Raw genomic sequence first — 21536 nt, forward strand, 5'->3', positions numbered from 1 at the left:
CTGCGGCTCGACGTAAACAAGGAAATGCTCAAACTCTTCTTGCATTCACTCAAATGTTAGACCTTATTTAATATTTTACTGTTTATAACTTGTCACAGCATATTTTTTTTCAAATAAAAGTAAGCACCTAATTAATTTGCTCATTTCAAATCTTTAATAATAATGTATTAAGCTTGCTGACTCTTCATCGATATTTTTGACTGGTGGGGGCCGACGCACGTGCCGTTTCCACTGGCTAGCTTCATCCAGCGTGTTGAAGGCGTCGGAACAGTGAGGAGGCCTCGACAAGAAACACGTATGTTTGGTAACTTGTTTTCACCATGAAACGTACAACGAGCTTATTAAAAAACTTGGTGTGCAGCACGAAGTTTAGGCTAGCAGAACTGGCTACAAAACGAGCCGGAATGGCATGGCAGTGCATGAGAAGATGGCGTCGCGGCTCTGGGGTTTGACGAAGCCCAGCAACGGGTGAGTGTTTTCATAATTGTTTGTTAAATAGCAGCAATAATATGTTTTGTTAGTTAACTATGACTGTTACACGCACATGCACACGCACATGTTACGTTACTTAGCGTGTCCAAATAGGTTGTTACCCTCGCTGCCACCACCGGTAAGCCACAGCAGCCTGCACGAAGGTGAAATCCAGCCCTGGCAGGTGTATTGAACCTGCGTCAGAACATACCCGCTTCACATTTGCTTTCTTGTTGGGCTGAGCGTCGGTGAATTTGCTTTGTAATATTTGTCGCCATGAAATTCCTACTTCTGGGTTGCCATATTATTGTGTTGCCGTAGCAACCTGCCACACGTGGCTTTGTTGTTTTCATTAACACAACCAGTAATGGAAATGTCAGTCAAGCAGTCACTCCCACACGTTTCTCATAAGGGAGATCAAGTGAAAACACTTGTGCAGGTTTATCATGGGTGTGGTTTTAATTTTAGTTTTAATTTTAATTTTTTTTTTATTTGAAAAAAACAAAAGGGGACAATACATATTAATGAACATTTTCACAAATGTAATATGCCAGATTGTAGCCTTAGGCTAATTTCCATCTGCAGACCCCTGCAGGTTGATGGTACACAAAAAATAATAAAGCATACAAATACACATACACAGGCTATATATGAGAAACGGGACAAGAACATGATCACACATGTCAGAACAGACAGTAACAAAAAGAATGGAGACATAGGACATATAGAGACAAAAAAACATCGACTATATTACACAAACCACAATTTTGCACATGCCCTGTCTAACCTGATATGGCACTGACCCATATAACACCACCCTATTGCACTGACCCACATTTTTAATAATGCAGTAACTCTGTTTTACGTCTGATATATGAAAATTCACTAAACAATTGAGGATGAAGTGAAATGTGTGGCTGTATAGTGTATATATAGTCCTAAATTTGAGAATATATAATACCTCACCTGTCCACTGTGTACCCTCTGTGAGTTTGTCAGCTTTTGCATGTAACATTTCACATAACATGCATAACATTTCACATAACATTAACCTCAGCTTTAAATATTTAAAGTGTTATCTTACCTTAAAATGAATTTTATGATCTCAACAGAATGTGCTTGACCTTTTGAGTAATGATTGGCGGGTTTGAGGCGTCTTACTTGCTCAGTTTCTTTTTCAAGGAAAACTCCTCCTTGTTAGGGAGATTTGAAAAGTGTAAGCAATAATTATTTTCTTTTAATGGTTTTTCGGTGTTTACGGCTGTTTTTAATTAAAAAGAGGTTGACCTTTAGGAAGCTGTAGAACTTGGTAATACTTCTTTTTAAAGAGAACGTGTTTAATGAATTCCGTGGTTGTGTGGAAATTTGAGCTCATGTGAGAAATTGATGTATTCTTTTTCACAGAGTAAGTAGCAATAGACTTTCACCATGTTTGAAATACCATACCATCTGCTTCTCTCTGCGCCACATCTGGCCACATCTGCAGGATTTTCTTCAGCGCACGTACAGCCCCTGCAATCCACTGTATTGAGTCTACCTGTTTAAGTATTGGGGAGTTTTTCTGTATCTTAAGCAAGGACAGAGGGCCTTGTATAATGTACAGATTATAAAGCCCCTCGAGGCAAATTTGTGATTTTCAACATTGGGCTGTATAAATAAAATTGACTTGCCCACCAGCTCTCAATCTGAAGTTTGAACCATGCACAATTCACAAAATCGTTTGTTTGGAAAACCTCTATGAAAAATCTAATTCATGCTGCTTGAGTGTGACAAATAGCAGTTTGGTGTTTTTGTTGACAAACCGTACACTGTCCAGAACATTACAAGTGTCACACACACAGCCTTAGAGAAAGGGGGCAAAAAAAATGTGACATTGTAATGAGACATAAGAAGTTATAGTGTTCTTGTCCATAACAGGGAATGAAAATGATGATGTTGCAAGCAAGGAAGCAGAACTCTCTCGCTATGCTGTTTCAGCACTTGACCAGCAGAAGCTACATGCATTTGGTGAGTCCCAAACTTGCTTGTTGCTCCCATGTGGCTCTATCAAAGTAAGACTGGATATGTAGAGAGAACCTAATTAAATAGACACAGTATGTGGGAGATGGAGTTGGAGTGATCCATCTCCCAAAGGGCTCAGAATAGGAACCCAAAGCAAAGGCTTATTCAATTGTATCACTGTAGCAGCTCAGGAGTGCTCAAGTGTATTTTGAGGTGGCAATTTTAAACAATGGGCCGACCTGAAAGGATGAGCTACAGGAGTCTGACTCACTGGACAAACTAGAGTGTCCTAGTGTGCTGTAATGAGTTGCAGGGGTTTGACTTGCTTTGCTAGCAGTAGTTCTTTGACTCAAATGACAAACCACAGGGATCAGGCAGAGACGGCTTCTGAATGCTTCGTCCTCTTCCACCAAATCCTTCTACTCATCAGGTTAGCCAGCTTCCCCGGTGTCCTGTCATCTTTGGTAGTATAAAAACACTGCCACTGATAACGTTGATGTTTCTCAGTGCTGGGCTTCTCTCTCAGAAGGACACCAAAGACACGGTGCCCTAACTCAAATTCCAAGATATATTGACTTTTAACTTTAATAAGCGAGCACCAATGAAGTGTGGGGCACATATCCAGTATCCAGTCATGTACTTTTTTTAAAATTTAAAACGTAAATATAACAGTTATCACACAATAGAAAAGTACTAAGAAGCATTATTAAGGGCCGAGCCCCACAGGGAAAGACAGCATCAGCAAGGCCAGACAGGGTTATTTAAAATCTAAACTAAGATACTGTGTGTAACCTGGCCTTAAGTCCTTGTTTGAAGAGCTAAACAATGCTCAGGCATTGGACAACAGTTAATTCATTGTTCTCTTCTCCATGTTATTTGTTCGTATACTGTCCAAGCAACATACTGGTGTTTTTGCACACTCAGAATACCGTATAACAACACCACATGGTTGAAAAGGTCAGGTGCATGTTCATGTGGTGTTGGTGACACCTGTTGTTTTGCTGGGGTGCTAACCTAAAGGGGCGCTAGGCAGTTTTGGCCATGTCTTTGCTGTTTTCTCTTGCTTTTTGCTTGCAGGTTTCTCTAAAGATAGACACAGAGGAGACTAGCTGAACTTTAGAAAGCATGGAGAATCAATAGGGACGAGTGTTGCGTTTGTGTCTGGCTCTGAAATCCTGTTCGTTGTTGTAAAATACCCTTCTGCCGTCTAGTGTTTCTTCTTTTTGCCGTTTAACTGCAAATGACTGGTGAAAAAAGTTGTTGTTATAAGTTATTGTTATTACACTTTAAATAAATCCTTTAAATTTAACCATATGGCCTTAGCAATAAACAAGCTTTTCGTTTCGTTTTGTTTTCGTTTAAAATACTATTTCAGTTGCACTTTTGATTAGAGGACACATCTGCTGTAATGCACAGTTTATATAAATAAACAGTTAATTTTGTTCTGTTAGAAAACAAAATGGTAATCTTATCAAATCGTGAGTTGAGTGTATTGTTACATCACTAGTTCATCGCTTTCTGGCTTCAACATTTGGGCTCGTCTGTGTATTAGATGAGGGTGCTACCTCTACTTTGAGCAATTTAAAGCTTGTTTTTTTAGCACAGTCCATAGTGGGATTGTAAATATTAGAAGGATAAGTCTCGGGTCAGAAAAAACGACCTTAACTGAAGCTTTTCCAGCAGTTGTTACATAATCTTTTCATTTGAGGAAAGAAAGCCCTTTTTTTCATTATTCCCACAACATGAAATTAGTTTTTAGGAAACATTGTGAGTTTTTAACCATGGCCAGCACTAACACTGGGAATTCAAATAACCATGACTAATCAATGTTGTTAGTTTGCAAGACATGACGTTCCTGTGGTTATAGAGTTGTGTAATCATACTGCTGTTACAGTTATCTTCAAACATTTCCCCACGTGCTTTCGTTGATGAAAAAGCATTGGTGAGTGAGAGCTGCTAACCTTGGCTGTGATGGATTGCTGTTCATTTCAGACAGCTTATGATTATGGCTGCCCCTGCCCCTGGTTTGTGAATGGGGTCATGTATCTGCTGGGTCTTTATTTCACACCCTCGTACTCCCCAGTTCCCTCCCACAATTCATCTCTGGGAGTTTAATTCACTCCTGCTGGGAGCACGTGTGCAGATGTGATTCTGACAGGGAAGACCATTAGAAGCACTGTAATGCCATTTTTGGCAAGAGAAAGATCGAGGCATCCATTATGCTGTTCTTTCTTTATTTAGTAGCAACTTCATCAGGAAACTCTTGTCATTTAAGGACAAAGAAAGCAGGGCATTTTTTATTTATTTTTTAAAGACTAGTTGCCAGCAGGAGAAAAATAGAGCAACATTTCCAGTCTTCCTTCTTTGTCACTGCTGTATCATGATGATAAATTAAGCAACAAATCACAGATTGTCATTTTCTTTTTCTTTGGCTTGTGTCCCCTTTTGTAAAACAAATTGGGCAGCCTTTTTAACCCTGAATTAAACATTTTATTTTTTTGCTCAATAAAATTGCACTCATAAAACACAGCGCTGAAGTGAAGATTTTTTAACATGCTAAATGTAGCCTGGCTGTAAGAAAATTGGTTGCTAAAACCAAATGGAAGAAAGCTAAAATGTGTGTATGTGTCATCATGACTTATCTTTGACTATGTCAATGGCCATATATTTTCAAATTTAAGGCCATGATATCTATGTTTATTATCTTTTATATCAGAAGAGTGGCTTTTTGACAGCATTAACACACAGTATTCTTCTGTTGACATGAAAATAAACTGCCCGTACCAAATGAGCATCTGTATGTCTCCCCACACACTCTACTCACTCTAAGTGCCATCTCCTGAAATTGCTGCTTGCTCATAGCAGTCTTTTTTCTCGTGACGTGATCTGGTAATCCATCTTCAAAGTCGTCGTCGCCCCCCCCCCCCCCCCCCCCCCCCCCCCCCCCCCCCCCCCCCTCCTGGTTTAACGTAGGCGGATGTGCTGTACCCCGAATATCATATGCATGAAAAATTTGCCATCCCTGCATTTTTTTGCTTCGTATGTTGTTGTGCAGCAGTTGATGGATTGAATGTGTCATTTGGTGCAGTGCCCAGGGCAAGAGGCATGCTTTTGGAGGTTGGGGTTTGTCCCTGAGAGTCAGGGAACTGGAGACTGGAAAGTAAAGGCCAAAGACCTGGCCGCTTTGTTCGCCTTAACTACTGTTACCTGACAGGGACACAAATTCACAAGAGACGGACGTGTCTCTAGATTATATCAGCGGAACACAAATATATATTATATATATTTGTTTTTAGATTGATTGACTAGTCTTTTAATCCATCAAAGGTCGATAAAACTTTCCAGAACCCAAGGTGACATATTAGAATTGCTTGTTTTGATTTCCGTACTTGAAAATCAATCACCAAATGAAATACATTTTGTGTGAACTAATCTGTCCACAGCTACTTTAATTTGATCAAATCCAGCACTACAGATTTGATCAAATCCATACTGTAACACCGCATTAAACTGCAGAGCCCTTTTGTTTTGCAAAATGTTCTATTCAGGGATGGACCCGGACTCCGAGCGGGCATGTCAGATTCAGAGTGTGGCCGTGACTCGCTGTTGTGAGCAGGCAATGGGCAAGGCAGCCTTCAGCACTTATAGGTCCTGATATTATTTCAACAGGCTCTCAGTGGTGTGGAGAGTCATTGCAGTGGTTGAGAGCTAATGGGCCAGATGTAAGAGCCACCTGGCCAACGCCAGACCTCCGTATGTTGCCGTTGATAGAGCCAGTCATGCAGAGCGGAGGTTCTGCTGTCTGCCGCTCACTGTTTCTCCGACACAAGGCTTATTGCAGCTCATTTAGAAGAGCAACTGTGCTCATCACCGTTACATTCTTTAGCAACTTCTTTTGTGCGGAAGTGTGGAATCAGAGCAGACATTTAACCGTGATGCTTTTGGTTGTTATAACTTAAAGCCATTATTCATATTTCTTTTCTTATTATCATGACCTTAACACAGCTTGACCTGTAAAAATAGAGGTTACGGTGCAGAGCTCTGAAACCACATTTCATCAGTCTGAATCAGCCTGCAGGCAACGTGTGAATGCACTCCAAATTTCTGTCTATACATACCCGAGACGCACACATGCTGCTATATCTGGCATTTGGAATGAGCAGTGTTTTTTGGCAGTCCGCCCATTTAATTCATTTAACACTGAAGAAAACAGAGCACCTCTGGCAAACAGGGCAGTGGAAAATAGAGCCGTGAATCTTGATTGTGGAGGTAAATGAACAGATAGGTCTGGAGGTGTGTCATCTGTCTGTGAGCAGAGATGCATTAGTGTGGATACACCCCGTCACTCCTGTGTACCCAGTAACCTCACATAGAAAACAACATCAAGTGCAGGAAGCAGGTATTTCTTTTTGGATTTTTTCTCATCTACTATATCATGAGAATGTGAAGAATGTGTCTGCATATAGAGAAGATGTAAACAAAGATGCAATTCCTTTGACAAAGGCACAATTCAAGTGTAACTTCAGGCAAGCAATAATATTCTAGACAATGTAAGCAAGCGTGTGGTATGTATGTATACTTGTTTAAATATTCATTACAAATGGGCAGGAGTGGTGTGTGTCTGTAGTGTGATTTACACAAGCAATATGTTTGTGTCAGCGTAGAGGTCGACAGTACCCCCGAGCAAACTTCCAGAGCTGTGAAATGGAGATGATGCCTCCCACCAGTGATGAACTCTTGAACTGTTCAACTATTCTACTTCCTCTGACCAGTAAGAAGCTTTCACCAAAAGCACACACATTGCACAAGATGTATATCTAACTCAATGGACAATAATTGTATGGATCAAAATTAATAGTCAGAATTGAAAACGCAGCAGTATGGATTGATGCTTTTGTTACCAGATTATTGAAACTGCAAATGCACGATTTATAAATCTCACTCACTAATATGTGTGCATATGCACAGGCCTGATTAGCACTTTTCACAGCCATATGTGGACATGTCCTCAATGGGCCAAACAGCTGTGTCTGCTGCTCCAGTCCGTCAATAAAGAGAAAAAAGTGCCATAATATAGAATAACATTGGTGAGGTCCTTCAACCGTGTCAGAGCAGCCATCTTTCTGCGCTGTGTGTGTGTGTGTGTGTGTGTGTGTGTGTGTGTGTGTGTGTGTGTGTGTGTGTGTGTGTGTGTGTGTGTGTGTGTGTGTGTGTGTGTGTGTGTGTGTGTGTGTGTGTGTGTGTGTGTGTGTGTGTGTGTGTGTGTGTGTGTGTGTGTGTGTGTGTGTGTGTGTGTGTGTGTGTGTGTGTGTGGTAAATGACCTAAACTATCAGCAACAGCAACAACTCTGTATCTAAATCGGCATCAAAAAGTAATCAGCCATCATCTAGATTATTCACACACGGTGTCCTGCAAACAAATACCGTTGCTTTCTTATATACCTGTGATTGTTTCCTATTCTTCACCATAGCAGTGGTAGATCTGAAAAAGCTTACAGTAAATGGGTCATTTTTTAGGTTTGTAGACCGAAAAGAAAAATCACACAGTCGGTAATGGAAACAGCCTAAAAGAATAACGCTGCAGATCAGATGGGCTCTCTCTCACCTTATTTTCCTATCTCTACTTCACTATATCAAACTCGGCTTGATCTAGAAAACAGTTTGTACTCGGTTTGTAGTATGCATTTGATACGCTTTTTCTTACCACATGTTCTTTTATCAATTTATGTATGGGAAATGGCATATTTAGTAGTTTTATGAATCATTTCTACGTTTGGTTGCTGGAATCCGTGATATTGCAGTCAATTTTCAATGTAACATTTTAAATATTTGTCTTTGCCTTAGTACCACTTGTTGTTGTGCACAGTCCTTACATATGTAAAGGCGTTAACTGCTGAAGGTGGAGAGTATGTTCTGTTTATCCAACTCAGCAGGCGAGGACTGGTGCCCACATTAACACATTAATTAATGATGAAATTATGACCTGATTCAATATTAATACTATTAATATAAAAAATAAATGGACTTCTTTGAAAATCTGAAAAGGTATGCACCTTATTGATCTATCTCTAAGAAAAAAAAGGCTTAAAAGAAAGTCAGATGGCACCAATGCCCTTCTTACCCCTCACAGCCCTTAAAGTGCTTCAGTCAAGAGAACAAACTGCTCTTTGGAGATGTGCACGGCGAGACATAAACACCAAGGTACATCGGCTCTGCGTGCATCTCTGGCACTCTATCACCCATCACTGTCTAGGCCTTCCTCTCAGTCTCTAAATCTGGAGCGACAGGGTGTCGCTGGGAAAACCCATTGAGCACACTGCGGGGCGATGGCTTCATGCCCTTCTTCATCATACCTTTGTTCCATCCTCCTCTCCAAGCCATGACAAGGTAGGGGACGAGTTATCACACCCGTCAGCTTTATGAGTCCCTGTCTGCCTGTGCCGTGGTAATAAAGTCATTGTGCTGCTTCTTCAAAATGGGGTGAGTCAGAGCAAGTGATGGGAAATTGGTCAGCAGAGTGTTGTTCAGGGGCAAAAAAGTACATTCTGCGCCAGTGGCTTCTTTGGATGCATTGTTGGTTTGATAAATAATAGGAGGAGAAAAGCCTCATTCCTCCAGAGCATTTTGCACCTGAGAAAATTCATAAATGCCCAAAATAGCCCTAAATCCCTCAAAGCTCAATACGAGGAGATTGTATATTTATTGTCCATAGTAAATTTTCTTATTTAAATTGGTCCATATTAAGACTTAAGGGATCTAGAGTAGTATTTACTCTCTGATGAAAATTAAAATCAGCAAATTACGTATGTATATTATTTAATACTGAATTATTCATAACCTGGCTATATATACACTGGTGTCAATCATATACTATAATCTACATGTCTCCTTTTTTGCGTTCAAAGTTCATATACAAAATGTTACAATATGACGGCTTGAAATGCCCACTAAGAGAATACTTTTATTTCAGCAGAGCTCTGGAGATATTTTATTTGAGAGACATGTTAGACAGAATCTGAACCCGGCAGCCTGCTGTGCACTGTGAGGAGTAGTAATTGTATGAGCAGTAATTGCACTCTCTGCATCTGCTAGGGAGAATTAGGGCCGGCATTGGGTCAGATGCCTTCCGCCTCAGGGAACATTTAGTCAGTCGCAGCGCATGTGAATGCTAGGTTCAACATATATGTAAAGTATGTAGAGTAGTGATAAGTAAATATCTTCCATCCAGTGTAGAGTCCATTCATACTGAGGATATTGACTAATATGAGATCATATCCACATGATCATATCCGTTTTGCAGAATGATTCTTCATGTTGCCTCTGACAGTGCACACAAAGTATTCAATTGCCATTTTGTGCAAAGCCCATCTCTGTCAGAGGTTTATTGAGAGGGTAGTTTGTCAAAAGCACTGCATTAATTGTAAACTTGCAGGGGGTGTTGTGCACCTGGAAATGAGGCCATTTGTATTACCTGTCCTCTTACTCATGAGAAGAAAAAAAACATTATAAAACTGGCTGACAATGACTGCACTGCTGGAAGTAATGCTACTGTACTGTACATACACTGGACACTGAGGATCTCTCGTGCTGGTACAGAAACAGTACTTGCATAATGCCTCTAAAGTGAATTGATTTTCATTTAAATCTTAAACACAAAGTGAATATCAATAACCAATGTAGTGCTGAAACAATAATGCAGTTTCAGGTGACAACTAGGAAAACAAAGATTTCCAATTTTGCTCTGTTTTATGTCATTGTGAATGGAATAGGTTTTGAACTGTTGATTGGACAAAAAAAACAACATTTGAAGATGTAACCTTGGTATCTGGGAACAGGTGATGGGCAATTCAGCCTTCATTTTTCACTTGAATTGATTACTTTAAACAATAATCAATAACTGGTTGCAGCCCTAAACCAATGGATGAAACTAATTTCTTTTTGGTCTAACAAGAACTAAAAAGCTTAAATAAGAATATGCCCTAAAACATAATCTCTCTTCTGATGAAACACACTTCAGTCAGTGTGTCTGACAGTTGAAGCTATCTCCCAAAAATAGAAGGCTCAAGTCCGTCACGCTGTCAAAGTATCAATCCTGGAGAAGTGCTACTGACAGATTAGGATGCTGCATTTACATAACTGTCACCTTCTGGACCAGAAAAATGCCACCAGTTCCTTACTTATTGTGTCTGCATGAGTTTCTAATTTAGGATTACCTTGAGGATTTATGTTATTTACAAATCTTAGTTGAGCATTATAAGAAGCCACAATAACAATGTATATTGTTTTTCTTGGTATTGTTACAGTATTTGATTTCGTTTTTTTCTTAATGCTGAATGGATTCCAAATGCCAGTGGCAATACATGCTCTACAAAGGGTGCTAGATTGGAGGCAATTGGAACAGCATCTAACTCAGTGGACCCAGCTGACTCAATCAGTTTGTTCATATCACTTTTGATGAAGTGGGACTGAAAAGCCACGGAAGATCATTTATGTTAGTCTGGCTTTGGAATGTGGAAGTTGTACTTCAAATCGGCGATGGCTGCAGTGTTTCCCTGCTAAAGCATTAACTTGTAGCTTTTCTGGAATGTAATGTGACCCTTAATGTGCTGAGTTAGATTTGTGTGGCGCAGAGCCAAAGGAATACATTTAATTACTGCAAGATTTCAACGGAATGTGCAGTCTGATTTCTTCAATAAGTCGATGGAAGCACAATGTGTATTTGCATCACATTATGTTACTTTGTTACTTCCACCTCCTTATTTACTTCCAATTTGTCATAGCATTTGACAAGGAAAAAAAGCTTCAGCATGCGGGGCGGGAACCCTTGTAGAGACTGAAAAGATTGATGCAAATTTACTTGTTCAGTCTCTGTCCTCTGCTGTTTCTTCTACAGCCTAAGATATTGTACATTAAAGAGAGAACAGGCAACCTGGGCAACTATCCATTCAAAGGCAGCACTCCAGTGTAGCACTGACGAGTGGAGGTGACTATTGAGGTCAATAGAAATGGCGCGTGGTGCTGGAAATGGTCCATAAAAGCTCTTTCTGACATGATAGACTAGCCCTGGATTCTTGCCAACAGACACTTTTTTCAAACTACAACCCTGTGGTGTCTGTCAAGGCTGAGGTCAATCCAGTGTGATTTAGGGTAATACAATATCCAAACTCCTATGTCTTTAATGGGAACACTAACCCAGTTAGTAAACAATTTCTTCTGGCAACAAAATGTGAAAATGATATGAAATGACATGATCAATTTTGTGTCAACTTCTTGACAAAATCTAATCTGGAACTGAAACTGCTTTAGAAAAAAAAACAAAGCCACTATAGGCTAGTTGTCTTGAACAGTGACAAAGTCTGTCTTACATGTTTGGCATCGTTTTGAAAACGAGGTTACTGTGAGCTGGCATGTCTCCATGCCCCTTCCCTGCACTCCTCCAAGGAGGAGTACAGCACATATGGCCCCCTGGGCGATATGGATGGGTCGCTGCAATCAAAGTGGGAGGACACGAGCACAAGAAGTATCCCATCTGTCATAATGTCCTCTCTCTCTAAAATGGATTAATAACGGTCGAGGAGAGAACAGTGAGCAGAATAAAAGCATCATAATTGTCTGCTACAGAAGGAGGGAATTCACAGGGTGCATGACAGATATAGATATGCATTTCTGATTTTGCAAAAATCTGATTTGTAGTGCTCCACTTGGGGAAATTTTGCTCCATAGGTCCCATAATGACATGAAAATTACGCTTTATGAGATTTTTTTAACATTAATATAAGTTCCACCAGCCAGCCTATGGTCCCCTAGTGGGTAGAAATAGCGATAAATGTAAACTTAGACCTGGGTATCCTGCTCTGCCTTTGAGAAAATGAAAGCTCAGATGGGTCAATCTGGAAGCTTGCTCCTTATGAGGTTATAAAGGGCAGCTTGTTCAGGGAGTCAGGGCAATGCCAGATATGATATAGAAATTAAACTTCAAACCACAGATCAATTTAGAAGCTCCAAACATACTGAGAGCTCAACACAAAGAGGCTTATAAAACATATTTTTGTCCTGCACAGGTCCCGCTGCCCATCAGTAGACATCCTTGTTTCAGCAGGCAGCATTTTCTTCATAGATGTTAGTATTTGCTCAGTCTAATATGTGATTTATGTGAGAGTAACAACATTTATACACACACTTGCACACCAGCAGCCTATATGCTAGCAGGAATAATGTAAGTGTTTATTCCACATAGAGTGGGGATGTGTGATCAGATCACAAGTGGTCATTTAGGAAGCATTTGGAGATTTTCTAGTGGCAGGTGTAAACATGCATGCTTAGAGCTGTCCACTTGTGTGTGTCCACTCAATCACTCAGATAGGATTTTATTAACAGGTCATATTGAATGAATACGGAACAGCTAACCGACCACAGTGTAAAATTGTTTTGAAAACTCAATTTATCTGAAATACTTCAATAATAATAATTTTCTATTCTTTTACAATACTTCTCTAGCTCCCAAGAGCTTTAGTAATGCAGAAATAATGCTGCGTTTATGGGAATATGTTGCAGTTCCTAATAAGTTCAAATCCAGCCTTGTACTACAGTAAACAACATTTACAGTATTGGTAAGTTCACAGGCTATGTAAAAAGAAACATTTATTCAAATAGAACAACTCAACCTAACCTGTAACCTCTGTAACACAATTTTATGATGGGACTTTGACTGGCTTTTTTCTAGGAAACCAATCTAGATGATCACCTTTCACCAAGACGCAGCAGAATGCCAACTCTACATTTTCCCACTTGCTCATGTCAACCCACTCACTTTATTCCTGTGTTTACGGTACATGTTCCACACTGTTTATATTTAACTGTATATAATGATAACTGTATATTTAACGGCTAACAGAAAATCCTAAGGTGACGCTGTCCACCCAACTGTGGTGCTGAATTCTTCACACAACATTCCATTGCCATTTATGTTTGTTTGAGTCAAATGTACAGTCTTGTTCCATCTATTAATTAAAATCATCAATATGTAGTTCATATGTATCTACATAGTTGGATTATGTCTTGAAAGGAGCATGATGGCACAATACAGGTTTGTAAGCATGTTCATGTAAACATGTTGACTTTAGTTATACTAATGCTAACATGGAATTGCTTTTTGCAAAGTAATGGGAAAAAATGAAATGGAAACATAACCGCTACTTCAGAAGAGTGCTACAGTACCTCTTTTGGGAATCAGTTTAATGGAAAAGATACAGTTTCTGCAACATTAAAAGTTTGACAAGACAGCTAACATACACTCTAAAGAGCAACCAAAGAATTGAAGAATCCAGGAATCCTGCAAATTGACATCAGGAAATGTGCAAAATGTGTTAACTTTTACCAACCTGGGCTGGCTGTTTTGATTTGACTCTCTGTGAGACTATCCAGCCTAGTGTATCTTGAAACCACTGGGAACAAAGATGCGTCAGTAAAACAAATATTATCTTCTTTCCCCTGGGATTCTCTGCCCACTTTAGATGGCTGGACCCTGCCAGAAAACCGTTTCAACTTCTACCTCAGATCAAACCCCTATCACTTACATTTTGATGTATGGCTGTCCATGCCCAGTCACAAACATTTGTAGATGTCACTTATGGAGATCCCATAGCCCATTTCCACCCAGCCCCAATCCATTCAAGAGTGCACTTGCCTGTTGCATCTGTCTGATCAGAGTCAGGAGGTGTAATATGCTGGTTCTCCTGGTAGAGTGCCACATATCCACCTTAATCATGAGGTGAATATTTTTAGTAGCCAAGATGGAGTCACAATAACAATAGGATCATAGCAGAGGGAAAATTCATATTCATTGAAGCCACTGTTATTGACTGTAAGCTACATTGAAGGGAGGCTTGGGCACAGTAATAGCACAGTGTGTGTGTGTGTGTGTGTGTGTGTGTGTGTGTGTGTGTGTGTGTGTGTGTGTGTGGGTGTGTGTGTGTGTGTGTGGTGTGTGTGTGTGTGGTGTGTGTGTGTGTGTGTGTGTGGTGTGATGTGTGTGTGAACACAGGAAATTAATACAGGAAAGGGAGAGGGAAATGTTTGTTTTGGGACATTTTTCAGTCACTGATAAATGTGCAGTGATTGTATTACAAGTAAGGTACTTTAATAACTGCCAATCAACTGAACAGAAGATTCTTGCAAAAAAAGTCTTAATATTTATTATATTATCAACAATGAGTGGAAGCACAACACTTTCTCTTTATTTAATGTGATGAATACCAAACACGGTAGGCATTTAAATGGTGTTTCCGCATTTTCCTAACATTATTGTAACAGTTAAGGAAGGCATGTGCTGCCCTCACATCAATTGTACAGACTGTACTAAAAGCGAAGGCAGACATATCGAATGTATTATAATTTTCAATTTTGACAAAGCCAAATTTCATATCTTCTCCGTGTAGGAAGCCGCCCACTCTGAGCACACATTTGGATGCTGCAATAATTCAGCCTCACATGGACAGCAGTGAGTATAGGTGAAAGAAAAGATACTAGAATGCCTGTCTTCTCTTCATCATTAAATTACACTTGGCATTTCAGCCATATGGACTAGCATTAACATTAGTCTTACTGTTTGACTATCCAGGTTTGAAGCCTTGAGCATCTCACATTCAAAGGTTCAATTTTAAAGCAGCCCCGCTGTGACTTGACACTTGATCAAGTTGCTGCCCGGCTTTAATGTTAAAGTGGACAGTCACTGCTGCTCGTTGGTTCCTTGTCTGCAGGGAATCAATAATTTTCATGACCGGTATTAAATTCTGTGCTAGTGATGAGCAAGAGCACCCAAAGATGAGACTGAGCCAGCAGCCGTCATCCAAGCCATAGTAGCATTTGGAAGTATACCCTCAACTACAAAGTGCATGGTGATACAAATCTCACACGAACACAGGAGATTTGGGCTGATTTATCCCCAATTTGCTCCTCCTAGTATTTTAAGTTAAGTTTGGCCTTTTTTATGTCAATGCATGATGCAGAATGTTTGCTTAGTTCAGTTCTTCACGAATACAAAACAACAAACCGTTGGCTGACTTACTGGGGCTTCCATATAGCTTTTAATTGAGTTTTGTCTTCTTAAGAGAGATGAGTTTGCCACTAATGCTATTTTGGGCCTGTTATGATTGTACATGATGGATTATACAAATGAACTTGATTTAATGTTGAGAAAGCTCTTGTCATTTTTAGTTCACCTTTCACCCATGCTCTTCCCACATGGTGCATCAGTCCAACAACAGCTGGGGACATTGATTACAAGCCCATGTATTTAACAAACCTAGAGAGTCAATCATTGAGGGTGAGGGTTACAGTTTGATGACTGCAAACTGGTGATGATATACCACCAGGCATAATTCCAAAAGCACAAAGCCAGAGAAAGACATGATGGATTGAGAAGAGTGGATGCTAGATGTAATGCTCGATCACAGTTAGACTGTGCAAATATCACAACGATCTGTGATATTTTCTGAGTTGACTGTAGATTTCTCTTCCTGTTCTGACATGGTTGTTGATTTCTTTCTTATTCGTTCAGTGTACAGAGTGCAACTTGTCAGAGACCATAATGAAGGAAATAAGGTCTCAAATAGTACCCACTCACCTAACTTTTGGTTTTGAATACCTTCTTATCTCCGACTTTACTCCTCAAGGTTGGCAGGTATTGTGCAGGAAAAATGACAGCTGTTCTAAAGTGTTGTTCAGCTAATCCAAGTGGTTGGACCCTGTTTGCATGTCCTTGATTATCCCTCTCCACAGTGATGTGCACATCTTGTAATTACCACACACCCACAGACTGATGCTCTGAATGATCAGACAGATCTTAAGACTAAATTAACAGCTCACATTCTGTAGGAGATAAGGGAAAGATTCTGCAGGAAACATAGATATATCTTTAACGTTGACAAGTCACTAGAATTGTTCATGTTTTTTTTTCACTTTCACTGTAAGAACAGCTTGATGCAACTGTGAATTTAGAGCTTTAATCGACATGTATCTTTTTTTCAACTTTGGTTTTAAGGAAATCGTGTGTTGCTTCCCCAAATTACTATAATCAGTTGTCAACAAGAGCACATTTATTTTATCCAGCATACTTTTTTCCTTTTCTTTCCTTTCCTCCCCCCCCCCCCCCCCCCCCCCCCCCCCCCCCCCTGTTGACAATACCTTAGTACCTAATAATTTCACCCACCCCCGTGGACATGGCCAGTGACAGCTTCTAATTAATAGTTCTTCAAAGCACATTTTTGGGATTGTTGTTGAAAAGTTCTTGGAGATTTTCACTTGACACCTCACCTTTAGTCCACTGTGCAAAAAAATAACCAATGTGCTAGTAAATGCTGTCAGCATTTGTGCAATTCCAAACCTATCAAAAGAACATCTTGATTTTCTGCAACATTTTGCCAAGTGAGATTACAATCCTCAACAGTTGGGAGCGTGAGAAATATATGGAGAACAGTGGGAGGCAAAAACAAGTAGTAAAAATTTGGAGCGATGAAAAGAGCATGATAAACAAAGAAGACTATAGGAGAGTATGAATAAGTAAGAAGACAGAAGGGAAAGATGAGGGGATGGAAATTAGTGGACAGCAGCTGGTGACGGTGAGGGGTCTTGTCTCGGAACACTGGTGTAAAGCGCTGACACCTGGCTGGCACGCAGAGCTCAGCAGGGCTAGCCGGTTCTGAGACCTTTTCCCAAGTAAAGCATCTCATTATAGGGACAGTTTTCTGAAATGTTTCACTCGGAACACACAAGATGTTAAGTACGCTTCAACATAGACAACATTGTATGTAGTGAGTGACAACAAGCTGTGTTAGGCAGTTAAAGCTAGACAACTTTATTAGGAAGAAATATTTCTGCATAGCATGATAGTAGAAGAATTAGTTAGTGAGAGTGTTAGGTAAAGTTAGGAACATGTTGAGCTTGCGTGATGGTAATGGAGTGAGGTTTTCTTCAGTTAAAACCTTAACTATTGTAAAACTTAAAGTTAGTTTTGCAGGCTGTTATTGTTAGTGCTAGCGACGTGACTCTATGGTGGACAGTGTTGTTCAGTTTGTTTTTTTTCTTCAAGACTCTTTACCTCCGTATGAGAAATATATTATTTATTGTCTTTTACCCAGAGTCTGGCAAACCTGCAGAGCAGCCACCCCACACTAAACTTACAACATAAGTCCATTTTTTACCTATATGACTCGCATTTTAATGCGCCTTTTGTTCATCACTTGTGAGTTATAGTTCAGTTATAAAATCCTACCACACAATTGAGAGTGGTGGCTGTCAGCACTGTTTCCATTCCCTCTGGTGGCTTTTGAGAAATATTATTAATGTACTTTGAAAACCTTGAAGGGAAACCATTCACACACCTTCATACACTGTGGCCGAGGCTGCCGTACAAGGTGCCTGTACCTGCTCATCAGATAAACACTCACACACATTTACACTCCGATGGTAAAGCATCGGGAGCAACTCTGGGTTCAGTGTCCACTCTACCACTGAGCCACAGCCGCACCTTTTTCCTGAGACCAAGTAAACGCTAGAGGAAAATTCAGTTGTAATTTAGAGTCATTACCTTTTATCTTTTAATGCACTCTAACTGTATGTTTAGCTTCCGCAAATGTAAAAGAGAGAGATTCTGCTTATTTATCCAAAAGCTCTCATTTTCAACTAATGGAATTGCTTTGATCAAACTTAAACATACAACGCGTTGAAAGAAAATGTGACTCTACCGGCTGTAAGTACAGAGTTGACCTTTATGTAAGGATGGCTAATGTTCCAATCTCTTTGCTTAATCCATTTTACAGGCTAAGACGCTGTAATCAGCCCAGAGCAGCCCATTGCTGATGCTTTGTCATCACGGATCCTGCTTACATTTTCAGTGGGTTGTCTACAAGCTCGGTGAAGTACAAAATAATTACCAGCACAAGTGGTGCACCACCTCTCTGTGTTGCACGCTCCTCATGGACTCACACGGGTAATTAAGTCTGTGAGTTGGAGATAAGAGAAAATAGACAAAAGACACTCAAACACATCTACCCCAAATGTATGCAGCACGCATTCCGTTTGTAATATACGTTGCAGTTACGACTAGTGGTAAAACTGCATAAAATTTAACTAACTTAATATCTAGAAATGAAATAACATGACAGTGTAGACAGGTGGCCCTTTACCAAACTGCAAGAGAAACTGAACAAAAGATGTGCTGTGGCTGGATTTAGCTGATTAATCATTGGTTAAGAGAGTTTAGATTTGACACAGTGTCTATTCACCACCTCCTGTGGGCAGAGATCACATTATCTTTGTGATCTCAACTTCATTTCGAATAAAAAAAATCCCAATTCTCAGGAAAGCCACACTTTGTGATGCAGGATGATAACATTTCTCCATGTAATCTCGTCTAGAACGGCTTTTAAGTTTTACCACATGAGCTAGAGGTCACCCCACAGGTTTAAATATTTGATACTTTGGAGGAATGACTTGATATTAAGCTTATTAAATCTCAGAAAAGGAATCACCTTGCACTAATCTACTAGATAGATGCATATTTTGCTGTAAGGGGTCAAGCACAATTGTCAAAAGCTCCTTTCCTCTATAGTTCAGCACGTTGTTATCAAGTGGTACAAACACAATCAAATACATGCAGCTGGGTCTAAAATCTACAGTACGCCTGCCCATCCAGTTTTTCTGCAGAATATATCCATAACATCTTCTGGGATCATCATGTCTCTTTGCTCTGAAACGAATGTTTCTTTGATGGTGCTTGTTTATTTTTATCCTGGCAGCATTAAATGGTACTACAGCAATCAAATATCCCAATTACATAAAGTTTAGGAGGAACTTGAGATCGATGATTGACAAAAAAAAAAAAAAAAAAAAAAAAAAAAGATTTGTCAAAATTGATGCAGCTGCAGAGGTCAAGATATACAGTATACAAGCCCCTATGATTCAAGCTTCAAGAACACGGAGTGCCTTCTAATATGCAGCTATAGCATATTTGAAAGATCCTCTTTAATTCTGAATTATCGCTGTCCTAATTTTCTAATTTAAGCTCCAATTAATACATTTGTTTTCCCCTTTAAATGTTCAACTTTAATCTCAGTTATTCTGAAAATAATCCGTTCATTTTAGCTGTCCTCTGGGATTCAACACACTGTAACACAGGCACACCCCCCACCGCCCTCTGCTATAGATTTGTTTTTCTTGTTTCAAGGTTGTAATGTTCAAGGCTGTAATGTGCAGTAACACAGATGTCACATTACTCTGTATAAGAGTTTATATACCTACTGTCACTTAAAAATAGGTTTAGTCTCTTCTCATTAGTCACAATCTGCATGGCTTTTAAGGCTCCATCCAACATAGCGTGTGCACACACACAACAACACACACACACACACACACCCACACACCACACACACACACACACACACACACACACACACACACACACACACACACACACTCTTGCACTACCTTTACCGTCATGTGCACACACAGGTCTCATGGCAGATAAATTATAGATCACAGCTTTGGGAAGATTTCAAAGAGGAAGACACACTGTATCTACCCTCACACATGCATGCACACACATAGGTACACTATACATTCCCTGTAGCTACACACCTACAGTATATTACAGAAAATATTCAAAGTGAGAGGAGGAGAAAAGAGACTGATGTTTTCTGTACAGTGAATAAACAGGGTGGAGAGTGTGGGAGGAAAAGATAAAGAGAGCTGATGGAAAAAGAAAACTGGGTAGAGAGAGAGAATGTGCCAACCCCTTTGACATATTATAGCCTTCACTGGCTGATTTTGCTGACATTGTGTCTTTGGTAACAAGGCAGCTGACGATATGACGATATGCCAGACATCTCGATACAGCACAAGTGTTCTCTCAACAGCAGCATTGCTGCAGAAAGGTCCTTCAAATGGGAACAGGAAGATGACTTCATACAGAGGACATTAAAAGAAACGGTGTCCTTCAACCCATCATGTTATTTCCACTAACCCCAACCGGCCCGTCAGACACCGCCTACCAAGAGCCTGGGTCTGTCCGAGGTTTCTGCCTAAAAGGAAGTTTTTCCTCGCCACTGTTGCACTGTTGCTTGCTCTGGAGGAAACTACTACAACTGTTGGGTCCTTGTAAATTTTGGAGTGTGGTCTAGACCTACTCTATCTGTAAAGTGTCTTGAGATAACTCTTGTTAATTGATACTATAAATAAAATTGAATTGAAATTGAATTGAATTTTCTAGAAAGTTAGTTTGTGATACCATTGCTTTTATGCAAAACAACCTCTTGATTTGATTAACTGATGAGGTATCTTTATCTTTATCTCCCCCCCCCCCACTCCAAAATAAGAAAAGAATCAAAGTTTGTATTGAATCGTGGGTCAAAAATTGTGATGTGAGTTTGGTGTATTGTTACCGCCCTAATCAGTTCACACACAACGCTTATTGCCGTGTTAACTCTAGCAGTGGGTGCATTTCTATCCAACAAGCTACTAAACGTAAACAAGCTAGGTAACGTTACATTATATTACACTAACATAGCAAACCTTTTGTCATGACTAATTTATTAATTACGCTGCATAATTTTAATTTGAGAAAAGAACAACTTCATCTGATGTCAATGTGAATAAAATAGCCCCGGACAGCCTACTTACTACATTCCACAACTAACATTACTAGCAGTATGTTCTCTCATTCTCCCATGCGGTCCGCCAGACTTGTGTGTAAAGTAGGCAATGGACAAAACAACTGTGAGGCAAGGGAGGGGGGGACTAAAAAATTTTCTAAACTTAAAAAGCAATTTTTGGGGTTTGTATTGTTTTACTACTTACGCAGATATACTATATATATATATATATATATATATATATTAAGTACAGTGGGGCTAAAAAGTCCATCACTTACACTTCAGAAATAACCGAAAACAAAAAAATGGCATCTGCAAAAGTTTGGGCACCCTGCAGAGTTAATACCTTGTACCCTGGATTTTGAGGTGTGTTTAGGATTATTATACCACAACTCCAGTGTCTGCCAGGTCTTTCTG

The 21536-nt window shown here is 39.8% G+C and overlaps 1 protein-coding gene across 1 annotated transcript in view; it reads left to right on the forward strand.

The window, feature by feature from the left end:
* The first annotated feature begins 243 nt into the window (after positions 1 to 243).
* LOC116674158 (interleukin-1 receptor accessory protein-like 1) overlaps positions 244 to 21536 on the forward strand; it is a 264381-nt gene continuing 243088 nt past the window's right edge. The window contains exons 1-2 of the mRNA XM_032506682.1: positions 244 to 468; positions 2389 to 2478. The gene's annotated coding sequence lies outside the window, so the exon portion shown is untranslated. The remainder of the gene's footprint in view (positions 469 to 2388; positions 2479 to 21536) is intronic.

The sequence above is a fragment of the Etheostoma spectabile genome, chromosome 24 (genome assembly GCF_008692095.1).
Source record: "Etheostoma spectabile isolate EspeVRDwgs_2016 chromosome 24, UIUC_Espe_1.0, whole genome shotgun sequence".
In the NCBI taxonomy this organism is placed as follows: domain Eukaryota; kingdom Metazoa; phylum Chordata; class Actinopteri; order Perciformes; family Percidae; genus Etheostoma; species Etheostoma spectabile.